This window comes from Phyllostomus hastatus, unplaced genomic scaffold (assembly GCF_019186645.2).
Source record: "Phyllostomus hastatus isolate PE091 unplaced genomic scaffold, TTU_PhHast_1.1 phas_contig_41, whole genome shotgun sequence".
Taxonomy (NCBI): domain Eukaryota; kingdom Metazoa; phylum Chordata; class Mammalia; order Chiroptera; family Phyllostomidae; genus Phyllostomus; species Phyllostomus hastatus.
This window is the reverse complement of record NW_025333876.1, coordinates 1,928,388-1,942,741: the sequence shown is the minus strand read 5'-3', so window position 1 is coordinate 1,942,741 and position 14,354 is coordinate 1,928,388. Positions and strand designations below refer to the sequence as shown.

The following is a 14,354-nucleotide window of genomic DNA, read 5'->3' as shown; positions in this document are numbered from 1 at the left end:
ATGAAATAAGAAGAATCTGTGGTTGAAATATTTTAACCACAGTACTTGCTGGCAAAAGACTAAAACCTTTTTAGCCATTAAAAAAATTACTCTGGCTACAGTTTCATATATACCAAGAATTATTGAAATAGACTTTTTTTTGTAAAATTGGCAATAATTTTAACCATGATAATGAACTGCAATGTCATCAAAATGTTTCTGCAAAATAATTGCTACAAAACGTTTTTAAAGTTTCAGCTTGGGATTTGTAGCTGAAGGATAAATGTTATGTGAAGAACCTTTGTCTGACATTAGTTTAATGCTGCTAATTTGCACTAAGCTTTCACATTTATAAATGCATTTCTACTGCCAACTATTTTCTTCAAACTTCTTCAAATATCTGTGAGGCTTAAAACTTGGTTTTTGCAGTATTTGAAAACTGAGTTATGTGTATGAAAATGGTAAGGGTCAATTTAAATCATTTGCTATAATTCTATTTAATGTTAGTTGGTCTAGGAGAAAATACCTGACACTGAGGAGAAAACTGGATAGGGAACTTCTAGGGATAATGGTTTGAATAAATTTTGCACAGTGAATTTCAGCAAGTTATAATGTAAGTTTCATTAAGGTAAGGACTTTGTCACTATAGGTGTACTACTTTATATTCAGTGCTTAGTATACAGTAAATGCTCAAAAATATTTGGAAACAGAGATGGAAAAGATGGAAATGGAGGAGAGAAGCAAGCTGGCCCAACTTGATCAATGTTAATGTTGGTAATTTTAATAGCATTAATGGAATTCTAAGAAAATGATTGTTCACAGTTGCAGAGTTTTATTTAACAGAATGAATCTGTATTTAGAGTCCACTTAAATACATTGACAATGACTCTAACTTAGTCTGCTGCCAAGCTGACTGGTTTCTTCAAGCTATGCTCAGAGGATTCTTTCTCTCATGGAGTGTACTTTTACTAAGCACCTACCAAGTGACAGGCATTGATCTAGCGTTGGAGATACAGCAGAATAAAATAAACAAAAATCCTTGTGTTCTTGAAGTTTACATTCTAGTGCAGAAAGACAAACAACACACTATTTGCGTTATTATGTTACAATTTATACATTATGACCAGTGCTAGGGAGAACAAAAATCAAGGGGGAATGAAGAGACATTACAATTTAAACTAGGTGATCAGATAATACCTCACTGAGAAGGATATTTGAGCAAATGTCCGAAAAAAGTGAGGAAGGGAGTCATGTAGACATCTGAAAGCAAGGGCATTTCAAGCAGGGAGAGCTGCAAGTGTGAAGGTGCTGTGGACCAGGTGCATGGCCTGTTTAGGAAATGTTGGGGGTGGGGTGGGCAATAAACTGGATCAGAGAAGAAGAGAAGTTGGAGGATGGTGGAATACAGTGTGAGGTAATGCAAACATATTTTGTTGACCTTTAGGCATTGTGTATCCCTTGATTTGTATTACAAATGAGGTGGGAAGGCATTAGCGGATTTTGAAAAGGAGTTACATAACATGACTTATTTTTGCAAAAGATCAGTCTGAGGTTAGTGTTAAGATTAAACAGAAAATAACTGAAGGGAGAAATGAAAAAGATCAAAATAATGATTGGAGACATCAATATTGCATCTGGATAGATCAACCAGCCAGAAAGTTAGCAAGAATATGGAACTCTTGAACAATACTATCAATCAACCAGACCTATGTCATCTATAGGAAATCAATAGCAGAATAGATATCTTCTCATGTGCTTGTGGAACATTCTCCAGGATAGTCTATATACCAGGCTACTACGAAGCAAGTCAAAACATTCAAAATAATTGAATTTATACAAAGTGTGTTCTCAGACCACAATGGAAACATTTTGGAAGTCACAAATATGTGGAAATTAAATGACACAATTTAAGTTACCAATAGATCAAAGAAGAAATTTTAGTAGAAATTAGAAAATAGCCCTGACCAGTATGGTTCCATTGGTTCGAGCATTGTCCCATAAACTGAAATCAAACCACAGGCTTTATTTTGGGTCAGGGCACTTGCCCTGGATTGCGGGTGTGGTCCTGGGTTGGGGCACATGCAGGGGGCAAATGATCAATATTTCGTTCTCATATCAACATTTCTTTCCTTCTCTCCTTTTCTTACCCCCTCTCTTTTAAAAGTATATTTTACTGATTATGCTATTACAGTTCTGCCAGATTTTTTTATCCCCTTTACCCGCCCTGCACCTCCCTGGCCTCCAGCATCCCCACCTTAGTTCGTGTCCATGGGTTGCACATGTCAGTTCTTGGGCTTCTCTGTTTCCTACACTATTCTTAGCTTCTCCCTGTCTATTTTATGCCTACCAATTATGCTTCTTCTTCCCTGTACCCTTTCCCTCCTTCTCCCCACTGAAAATCCTCCATGTGATCTCCATTTCTCTGGTTCTGTTCCTGTTCTAGTTGTTTGCTCAGTTTTTGTTTTTGTTTTTTAGGTTCAATTGTTGGTAGTTATGAGTTCATAGTTTTTTATCGTCTTCTGTTTCTTAGATAAGTCCCTTTAATATTTCATATAAGGGTTTGATGATGATGAACTCCTTTAACTTGACTTTATCTGGGAAGCACTTTATCTGCCCTTTCATTCTAAATGCTAGCTTTGCTGGATAGAGTCATCTTGGGTGTAGGTCCTTGACTGTCATGACTTCAAATACTTCTTTCCAGCCCTTTCTTGCCTGTAAGGTTTCTTTTGAGAAATCAGCTGATAGCCTTGTGGTAACTCCTTTGTAGGTAACTGTCTCCTTTCCTCTTGCTGCTTTTAATATTCTGTCTTTATCTTTAATGTCAGGTAACTTAATGATGTTAAGTTACCTTGGCCTTGGTGTGTTCCTCCTTGAGTCCAATTTCTTTGGATTTTCTGGGCTTCCTGGACTTCCTGGAAGTCTGTTTCCTTTGCCAGCTTGGGAAAGTTTTCTTACGTGATTTGTTCAAATAAGTTTTCCATTTCTCGCTCTTGTTCTCTTGGAACCCCTATGATTTGGATGTTGGAACATTTAAAGTTGTCTCAGAGGTTCCTAAACTTCTCTTCATTTATTTTAAATTCTTGTTTCTTCATTCTGTTCTGGTTGGATGTTTATTTCTTCCTTCTGCTCCAAATGGTAGGTTTAAGTCCCAGTTACCTTCCCTACACTGTTGATTCCCTGTAAATTTTGCTTTATTTTGCTTTGGGTAGCCTTCATTTCTTTCTTCATTTTGTGACTGAACTCAATCAGTTCTGTGAGCATCCTGATTACCAGTGTTTTGAACTCTGCATAAGATAGGTTGTCTATGTCCTCATCACTTAGCTGTTTTTCTGGAGTTTTGATCTGTTCTGTCATTTGAGCCATATTCCTTTGTCTTGGTGCATCTGTTATGCTAAAAGGGGGCAGAGCCTTAGGTATTCACCAGGGTAGGATGACTGTCTTTGCTGCATTGTGGTGTTGTGTGTAGGGGAGTGATCAGAGAGGGGACAGTGCTATTCGCTTGCTCCACTCTAGCCCCACTTTCCAACAAACTCTCTCCTGTGAGACTGGGAGTGTCTCCTGCCATGGCAACCCCTGCAGTAGTTTACATCTAGTTTTGAATCTTTAGTTTCCCTTCAGCCAGTCCCACTTTGTCCACATGGTCCGAAGCCTTGCCACATGTCCTCTCCACTGGGCTGCCTGTCTCCTCTCCCTGCCCTTCCTATCAGTCTGGGGGAATGTTTCTTTAACTCCTTGGTTGTCAGAGTTCCATGCAGTTTGATTTTCTGGTACTTCTGCTTGTTTATTATTGTTAAATTGGTTGTTATCTTTCTTTTGGTTGTGTAAGGAAGCAAAGTGTCTCTACCTACACCTCCATCCTAGCCAGAACTCCCTTTCCCCTCTCTAAAATCAATAAGCATGCCCTCAGGTGAAGATGAAAAGAAATTAGAAAATACTTTGAAATGATCGAGGATAAAATATACTGATATTTATGGGATGCAGTAAAAGCAGTGCTTACAGGGAAATTTATAGCTAGAAATTCCTTTTTACTAAGGTAAAATTGATATGTAACATTAGTTTCAGGTATACAACATAATGATTTGATATTCATATATTGCAAAATGATACCACATTAAGTCTCATTAACATTTGCCACCATACATCATTACAATTTTTTTCTTGTGATGGAAACTTTTAACATCTACTACTTAGCAACTTTCAAATATCTACTACCTTATAATGAACTATAGTTACCATGCTGTACATTAAATGCCCATGACTTATTTTATAACTGGAAGTTTGTACATTTTGACCCTCTTTACCCATTTTACTCACCTCTACCCTCTGTAAATCTTACATTAGGAAGAAAAAATCTTAAATAAGTAACTTAACTTTACACCCTCAGAATGTAGAGCAAGAAGTACAAGGAAAACACAAAGTAAGCAGAAGGAAAAAAAATACTAAAGACTAGAGAGGAAACAAATGAAAAAGAAACCAGAAAAACAACAGAGGACATAAATGAAACCAAAAGTTGTTGTTTTTTTTTAAAGATCAACAAAATTAATAAGCTTAGCTACAGTGACCAAGAAAATAAAAGTGAAAACTCAAATTACTAAAACTAGGAACTAAAGAGGGGGCATCACTACTGACTAGAGAAATTACAAGGATTATAAAGGAATGTCATGAACAACTGTATGCCAACAACTTAGATAACTTACATTAAATGGACAAATTGCTAGAAAGACACAGACGACTGAAACTGGCTCAAGAAGAAATGCAGTGGGTCTGAGATGGTGGCAAAATAGGTGGAAGTTACACTCACCTCTTCCCAGGACCAAACTGGAATTACAACTAAAATATGGAACAATCCGCCTGAATAACCAATTGAAGACAAGCTGAAGTCTTATAACCAAGGGTTTACAGACGAAGCCACATGGAGACAGAGGAGAGAGAAGCGAAAGGGCTGGCCCTGCACCCACGTGCTGCAGCTGAGACCCAGAAGGACATCTCATCTGCAGAGGTCCCGATGAAGAGTGTGGGGTCTCAACCCAATGCTGGGGTTCCCAGTTTGGAGCACCAGAGGTAGGAAGCAGAACCCACATAACACATGGCTATGAAAACCAATGGGGATTGTCCTCCAGGGAGACGTAGTAGTCTTCTAGAAACCCAGGCCCTCTCTTAAAGGGCCAGTGCACAAAATCTTGTCTGAAGCCCCTTGCCTAGGCTCCAGTAGAGGGAGTGCAGCTCAGGGCTGCTACAGTTGTGAGAGGAGAGACTATGTTGTATAGCTCCAGGGAGAGAAGTGAACGGACAGCTGCCAGGGTCCCTGTGCTGAGTCCCCCTCCACACACCCTAGGTGGGCCAAGCACTCCAGTCCATATGGTATCAATATGGAATGCAATAGGCCCTCCTCCTTGACTTCCTGTCACCCTGACCTGAGGAGCTCACACCCTGTGGAGGATCCAGCTGCCTGGGCCCATGGTGTAGATGTCCACTCAGACCAAGAGGGTGTCAGAGATAGTTGTGTGCTCTGAGGTGGAGGCCATTCCACCCGCTTCCTGTAAGCCTGACTAGTGCTCCCACCTGGAAAAACCACTAGACCCACCTTCCTAACTTCCCAGCAGTCCTGTCCTGCCAAGCTTGAGCTATCTGGGAGGTCTGGGCAACATCTGGGACAGAATGAGTAGTGTGGCTCAAGGGCAAAGGCCTTTATTCCCTTACACACCTGGCTAGTGCAGAGCTGTACCTACACAAGGCCAACCTTGCTTTGTCTGAGCCTGATAAACACTACCAGTTTCACCTCGATGACTCCCCAAGACCCCACTTTACTACAAAGCTCTGTGGGCACATGGGGAGTAGCAGCTGGCTTTGGTGTACCTTGAGACTTTTTCTTAGTGGCATAAGTCCCAGCACTGACACCAAATTTGAATATGCATCAGTTTGGTGAACAGCACTTGCCTCTATGTGGCAACCCACTGAGACCTACCTAATGCAACTTGAGCACCACCAGAGGATCTTTCAATGACTGAATCTAACAGGCAGCCATTAGACAGAGGCAGACAGACAGAAGCAGATCTCAGGAAGCTGTGGGCCTTTTGTAAACCTGCCCCTTGGGGTCAGTGCTCATGGGAGCCAGCCTTGGTGTATACCTTGGCCCATCCCATGCGCACCCACACCTAGCAGAGGCAGCTACTGACTATGGATTGCTTTGTAGCTCTAAACAGGTTGCCCAGGGCCAGTCACAGGCAGTGTTGGACACTGACCTGCACTGGTGACCCTCTCAAGAGGCTCCAGAACAAACAAACTTCAGACAACATCAAGACAGGACTCAATTGGCTCCATGGTAGCACACCTAAAGGGACATCTTGGCGAGCACCAGGAACTGCTGAAGTGAATTATGCTTTGTGTGGTCAGCACTCACCTGGCAGCTTGTGCACTGTGGTTGAGGTCAATCCTAACAGTCATCTGGCCTGAAAGTCACCACTCACATCCCAACAGCAATCAAGACTCAACCACAAGACGGTTCACATAACCCACACAAGGACATTCCTGGAGCACCCAGCCAATGTGATCAGGGAGACTGTACCACTAGGCCCCATAGGACACCTACTACACAAGGCCACCGTACAAAGACTGGGAGAAATAGAAGTTCTACTTAGTACACAGAAACAAACACAAAGTGGCAGCCAAAATGGGGAGACCAAAAACATGCCACAAATTAAAGAATAGGAGAAATCGTTTTAAAAAAACAACTAAATGAAATGGAGGCAAGCAATCTACCAGATACAGAATTCAAAACAATGGTTATAAGGATGATCAAGGAACTTAGTGAGAACTTCAACAGATTAAAAAATGAGTTAGAAACCATAAAGCAGAACTAATAAAAAATGAAGAACACATTATATGAAATGAAGACTACACTAAAAAGAATCAACAGTAGGTAAGATGAAACTGAATCGAGTGAGTGATTTGGAAGACAAGGTAGCAGAAAATACCCAGTGACAGCAATGAAAAGAAAAAAGAATTTAAAAAAATGAGGATATTTTAAAGCAAGTGTCCACCACCCCCAGGCCATGGACCAGGTCCATGGCCCATTAGGAACTGGGCTGCACAGCAGGAGGTAAGTGGCAGGTGAGCAAGCAAAGCTTCACCTGTATTTACAGCTGCTCCCCAATGCTTGCATTACCACCTGAGCCCTGCCTCCTATCAGATCAGCAGTGGTATTAGATTCTCATAGGAGCACAAACCCTACGGTGAACTGCACATGCGAGGGATCTAGACTGCTCACTCCTTATGAGAATCTAATGACTGATGGTCTGAGGTGGAGCTGAGATGGTGATGCTAGTGCTGGGGAGCGGCTACAAATACAGGTTATCATTAGCAGAGAGGTGTGACTGCACAGAGACCATAATAAATCAGCTGCTTGCAGACTCATATCAAAACCTTATCAGTGAGTGGGAAGAGACAGTTAAGCTGCATCTGGTGGCAGGCTATAAAGCAACCCCCTGACCCACACAGTCTGTGGAAATACTGTCTTCCTTGAAAGCCTTGAAAGTCTTCCTTGACTGTCTCCCTGGTCCCTGGTGCAAAAAAGGCTGGGGATGGCTGGTTTAAGGGACCTCTGGAACAACATGAAGCATAACAGCATCCGCATCATAGAGATACCAGAAAGGAAAGAGAGAAAACAAGGGGCCTAGAACTTATTTGAAATAATAATGGTGGAAAACTTTCCTAACCTGGTGAAGGAAAAAGACACACCTGTCCAGAAAGCACAGAGAACCCCAATCCAGATGAACACAAAAAGTTCCACATTAAGACACATCATAATTAAAATGGCAATGGTTAGAGATAAAGAGAGAATCTTTTTTTTTTCTTTAATCCATGTGTCCAAGGCATGAACCAGGCATGGGCACAGACCAAAACCCAACCTGGGATAAACAAGGAGTTACTTTGTCCCTGGCTGATATGAGACAAACACCACCAATCCAGGTGCAACTCTACCCAGATCAGGAACAATAAAGAGAGAATCTTAAGAGCAGCAAGAGAAAGACAGCTGGTTAACAACAGGGGAGCTCTCATAAGATTGCAACCAAGACTACTCTACCCAGCAAAACAATCATTTTAAATGGAAGGAGAAATGAAGAACCCCCCAGACAAGAAAAAGCTAAAGGAATTAATTAGCACACAACCAGTATTACTAGAAATGTTAACGAGACTTTTTTAAAATAAGAGAGAAAAAAAAGAGAATACTTATAAAGAATACAATGGCAATAAATGTGTACCTATTAATAATCACCTTAAATGTAAAGGATTAAACATGCCAATCAAGAGACATAGGATAGCTGAACTGATAAGAAAGGAAGACCCACATATGTGTCATCTACAACAGCGGTCCCCAGCCTCCAGGCCACAGACTGGTACTGGCCTGGGCATGTTAGGAACTGGGCCACACAGCAGGAGGTGAGCTAAACATAGTGTATTGAATCATCCCCAAAGCACTCCCCAACCCTGGTCCATGGAAAACTGTCTTCCCTGAGATCAGTTCCTGTTGTCAAAAAAGGTTGGGCACTGCTGTTCTACAAAAGCCCCACCTTAGAACAAAAGACACATACAAACTGAAAGTAAAGGGATGGAAAAATATATTTCATAAAAATGGAGATGAAAAAAGAAAACCTGGGGTAGCAATAGTTATATCAGACAAAAGACTTTAAAACAAAGGATATGATAAGAGACAGGGATGGACATTACATGATGACAAAAAAAAAGTGGAGAAATCCAACAAGAGGTAATGACCTTGTAAACATTTATGCACTCACCACAAGAACACCTAAAAACAAAGTAAATCTCAGTGGACATAGATGGAGAGATTGATAGGAATACAGGCATAGCATACAGGGATTTTAACTATCCTTTTGGCATCAATGGATAGACCTTCCAGACATAAGATCAACAAGGAGATGAAGGACTTCAATGACACAATAGACCAAATGGACTGCATTAATATTTTCTGTGCTTTTCACCCCAAAGCAGCAGAATATGCATACTTTTCAAGTGCACATGTAACATTTTCCAGGATGGGCCACATGTTAGGACACAAAACAAGTCTCAATAAAATTAAGAAGATTGAAATCACATAAAGCATCTTCTCTGGCCTCAACAGTATAAAACTAGAAATCAGTTACAAGGGAAAAACCGAAAAATGCACAAACACACAGAGGCAAAATAACACATTTCTAGACAATAAATGGGTTAACAATGAGATCAAGAAAGAAATCAAAAGAGTTTGAGACAAATGAAAATGAAAGCAGAACAACACAAAAACTGTGGAATATAGCAACAAGTAGTCCTAAGAGGGAAATTCACAACATTACAAGCCTACGTCAAGAAACAAAAAAAATCTCAAATAAACAATTTACCTTTATACTTAAAGGAACTAGAAAAAGAACAACAAACTAAGCCCAAAGTAGTAGAAGAAAGGAAACCCCATCTTAACTAATTATATCCATGACAACATTAAGTAAAAATAAGGTCACATTCTGAGGTGTTAGGGGGTGATCATTAAGATTTCAACATAAGAGTTGGAGGTGGGGAACAACACAATTCAACTCATAATAGCTAGAAAGGGGTATAAAAGTGGAGAGAGAACTTTTGAGGTGAACTGATTGATGAATGCCTTGAACCAGCAAAGATATGAGCAGAAATGAGATTGGTAGAGCAGGGCCAAGGTTCACTGTGAGAAGCATTGAGAAAGGGAGAGTGAAGAGGCTGGGTGGGTTCAGCTTGGGGTAGAAAGACTCTCCAAGAATCTTTCCCCATAAAGGGTGTGGCAGGTACCTAAGGATTATGGGAGCTTAAGATGCTTTGGGGCTTTCTGATAGCATTAGTCTCCCACTCTGTTAACCCAAATAGCAAAATTAATCGCCTAAAGCGTGAATCTGTTTCTATTTAAAAGGTATTTAAAGTCATCCATAAACACCATCCAGGATAAAAGAAATGAGAGACTCTTCCTCAAAGAAGGAGAGAGGGTGGGGGAAGTCATTACAGTAAATGAAGAAGATGCTCTTGATGCCCCACATCCCCTAGACCCACCTCTGGTTCCATCCCCCGCCAAGGTGAGCTCAGGAGACCAGTGTCCCACTTCAAGTGCGTGTAGGTGCCTCTCTCTGCCTTGAAACCTTCTGCTGACATGGGGAACTGGAAACAGTATATAAATGTTGCAGCCACTGTCGTCAGGATGGAAATTCTGGGAGGCATTCTGTATTTTTCAAAGAAATTCCAGCAAAATAAACTCCCCACTATAGCCTATGGCAAAGGCCTTGATAATTCTCCCTCATGTTTTCTTTCCCTCCTTCCCTGCCTCATGGTCACCTGTCCCTCACACTGCTTTTTGGGATCACCTCCAAAATATACCACCTGCACCCAAGTCCTTACATCAGGTTCTGCTTTTGGGAAAATCTAAGCTAAAATGGCAAAGAATGACACAGAGTTCAGCTCTAGAGTTCTCAGCACTTAAAAGTTACCTGCTGTGGCTAAGTGCTTGCTCCCAGAGGGCTGAATTCAGTAAACGGTTTGGGTGTTGGCCATACGCAAGATCCTTGCAGGATCCTGAGAGTAGAAAATGGAGAAAGAGATGGTCTCTGCCCTCCAGAAATTTAAATTCTGGAAAAAAAAAGGGATTTACACTGATATTTAAGGTGATTATTGATAAATATTATACTATAAGGCCATAGTAAATAAAACAGCATGGTACTAACATAAAAACAGATGTATAGACCAATGGAACAGAATAAATAGCCCAGAAATAAACCCATACCTTTATATAGTCAATTAATATTCAACAGAGGAAGCAAACACATACAATGGGCTAAAGACACTCTATTCAATAAGTGGTGTTGGGATAATTGGACAGATAAGTGCAGAAAATGGAATTAAACCACCTTCTTACACCACACACAAGAATAAATTCAGAATGGATAAAGACTTTAGTGTTAGACCCAAAACCATAAAAATCATAGAAGAAAACATAGGCAGTAAAAACTTGGTAGTAAAATCATAGGCAGTAAAATATTACTACATGTCTCATAGCAATATTTCATCTGATATATCTCCCCAGGCAAGAGAAACAAAAGAAAAATATAGAAATTGGGACTATATCAAATTAAAACATTTTGCACAGCAAAGGAAACCATTAACAAAATAAAAAGACAGCCCACAGAATAGGAGAACATATTTGCCAATACATTTGATAAGGGGTTAATATCCAAAATTTATAAAGAACTGACAAAACTCAACACCAAAAAAAAATCCAATTAAAAATTGGGCAAAGGACCTGAATAGACACTTCTCCAAAGAGGACATATGGATGGCCAATAGATATATGAAAATATGCTCAACATCACTAATCATCAGAGAGATGCCAATTAAAACCACAGTGAGATACCACTTCACATCAGTCAGAATGGCTATTATCATTAAATCAACAAACAACAAGTGCTGGTGAGCATGTGGAGAAAGGGGAATCCTTTTGCACTGTTAGTGAGAATGCAGACGGGTGCAGCCACTATGGAAAGCAGTATGGAGTTTCCTTAAAAAATTTAAAATGGACCTGCTTTTTGACCCAGCAATCCCACTTCTGAGAACATATCAAAAGAAATCCAAAACACTAATTTAAAAGAACATAAGCCCCCCTAGGTCCATTGCAGCATTATTTACAATCGCCAAGATATGGAAGCAGCCCCAGGGTCCATCAGTAGATGAGTGGATAAAACAACTATAGGACATTTACACAATGGAATACTACTTGGCTGTACAAAAGAAGAAAATTTTATCCTTTGTGGCAGCATGGATGGACCTGGAGAACATTATGCTAAGTGAAATAAGCCAATCAGAGAAAGACAAATACCATATGATTTTATACGTGAAATCTAATGAACAAACTGACTAACAGGCAAAAGACAGACTCATACATAGTTAGGGACCAGAATGACAGCTCAGTGGGGGAAGGTTAGATTAGGGACTAAGGAAAAAGGACTCATGAACATGGACAACAGTGTGGTGACTGCAGCAGGGAGGAGGTATAAGATGATTAAATAGTAATGGGAAAAAACAATAAAAATACAAAAAAACCCTCTCAGTGGTATTACCCATATGTCATTTATTTAATAATCTAACAGAAGTCTCTGAGACATAGGGTCTGTCTCTGCTCCATATAGTCATTCAGAAGCCCTGGACTGTTTTCATCCCATGCCTTAGCCAGCTTCCAGGGACTTGGGATCCTCTGCTGGATCTTTTGGATCAAAGTGGTAGATGCAGGAACAGTGACAGAGCATGGAGATTGGTTGCAAAGCTTTCGGGTGCCAGGGATAGAAGTGTGTCCAGTTACCATTGACCATGACCTACTTATGCAGGCCCATCTATCTGGGAAATGTAGCCTTTCTGTGTATTGAGAAATAAAAATATTTGGGGCATGGTATATACACAGCAGTCTTAAATAATTAAATCTTGATCATGGAAAAATTATATATAAAAATTAAGCAATAGTCAATAGAAGACAGATAAGAAAACAGAATGAAATAGCTTAAACTAGTTCTAAATTTTAATTTTTTTCGGTGAGTTGTGTCACATAGAATGCAAGTGTGTGCATGCACACATGAAAAAGTTATAAAACATCAGACAAAATCTAAAGCTACAGCTCCATGGCTACCATACCTCCTCCTATGACACATAATCTCTTCCATCCTCCCATTGGTTTTTTCTTCCAAAGCACATTTATTCCTTTGGTATGAATCCTCCCATCCCAAGTACATTCCACCTATAACTACTTTTCTAAAGATGGTCTTGTCTCTATTCCCACTGTACTTCCTCACTAGAAAAGTTGCCACACCGAAAGGATAATCCTATGGACCAAGAGAATGCCCCTACACTAGTTATATATGAACTGGCAAAAGATGGGTGGCTGACCCTTAATGGGCCAAGCAGAATCATTGGTCTGGGAATTTATAGTTGAGACTGAAGTCTGTAAGTACTGCACAGGCATGGACATGAATGGTGCAGTTGCCTGCCTGCTGAAATGCCACCATTAATTCAAGTACAATTTAAAGTTACAGCAGAGGATTCACTAAGAGCCTTGCAAAGGAAGATGTGAATAAAGCAGACATGAAAAGACAGAAAACATGAGAAAATAAGCACTTCAGAAAAAGAGCAACAAAATGGGCATTTCCTGAAACAAGGAAACCAGCTGTACCTTCTGCCATTGGGTTCCATGAGTATCCCCTGACAGGGTCCCTAACCCTAGTGCCTCCTCAGACAAGAGCAGTGACCTCACTACACTAAGCAGTATCCTCATTTCCTGACCAAAGAGCCCAACAGAACTTGGAACCCTGGTAACCAGGCAGCTACGTTCTAAAATTGCCCTTGGGTTTGAAACTGTCCCAAGGTTGACTGGGTAGACATAGAGGGTGGGAGGTGCCCTCTGCACGAGGTTTATCCTGTGACCTGGAAAATGAATCTCATTTCCCCTGAGTGGAGGTTTGTGCAGAAGGCCCAGGGGGCAGAAGCAGCAACAACCAGGACCAGCCAGGGCTTGAGACCTCAGGACCGGCTGCCAGTCACTGTCAACCTGGGAACAGCAGCTGGTCAACAGAGACCCCTGCTTTGTCTCCCCTAGTGAAGCTCAGATATGCCATGCCACCAAAGGGAATAGTAGCTCTGAAGTGTCTGTGGTCACCTGGGGGTCTGGGGAACCCGGGCTGCTGGATGGGGGGAGAAGGACTCCTCCCCCAAAGCCACCCAGGCTCCCCAAACAGCTCACAATTTCCAGCTCCAATCTGGAGTACCACGCCTACGTTAAACAAAGTGGGCCATGTGACCTGGAGCCCAAGGAGGCAGAGCCCAAGGGTGAGATGGTTAGGGAGGTACAGGTGTGGTAGTGGGTGGGGAAAAGGTGCAGCTGTGATGGGGATGGAGGTGCATGTGAGTTTATAGGGAGGCGTTGGTGCCAAACACACAGGGAGCACCCACAGAGGCTGGCCAAGAGGGAAGACCAGGCTCAGACCAACCATCTTCTGGACTGCCCACCAGTAGGATGTCCTAGGGTGAGTCCCAGGCTGCAGCTTTGTTCTGCCTCGGGTAACCACAAGGAAATGGAGGTGCATGAGTGACCTCTCCTCTCCCAACTCCAGCACCAGTGCAGGAGGCAGAGCCAGCTCCTGCTTCAACATCTGTGGTACATCCCAAGGAGCCTGATGCAGGGGCAGACCAGGGGGCCGCTGCAGACCTGGAGGGTTGGCTACTTCCAGTTGTTATACCACCTCCAGTGGTCATGCCAGCTGCAGCTCTGGAGCCAGGGCCAGCCTGTGCAGCATCTCCTGACTGGACTGAAGCCCCACAACCCCTAC

The 14,354-nt window shown here is 41.6% G+C and overlaps 1 non-coding gene across 1 annotated transcript; it reads right to left on the bottom strand.

Annotated features, from left to right (window-relative positions):
* Positions 1-7,837: 7,837 nt before the first annotated feature.
* Positions 7,838-7,973, bottom strand: LOC123822806. Its single transcript, XR_006786427.1, has one exon. It is a non-coding gene; the product is annotated as a small nucleolar RNA SNORA48 (small nucleolar RNA).
* Positions 7,974-14,354: the final 6,381 nt, after the last annotated feature.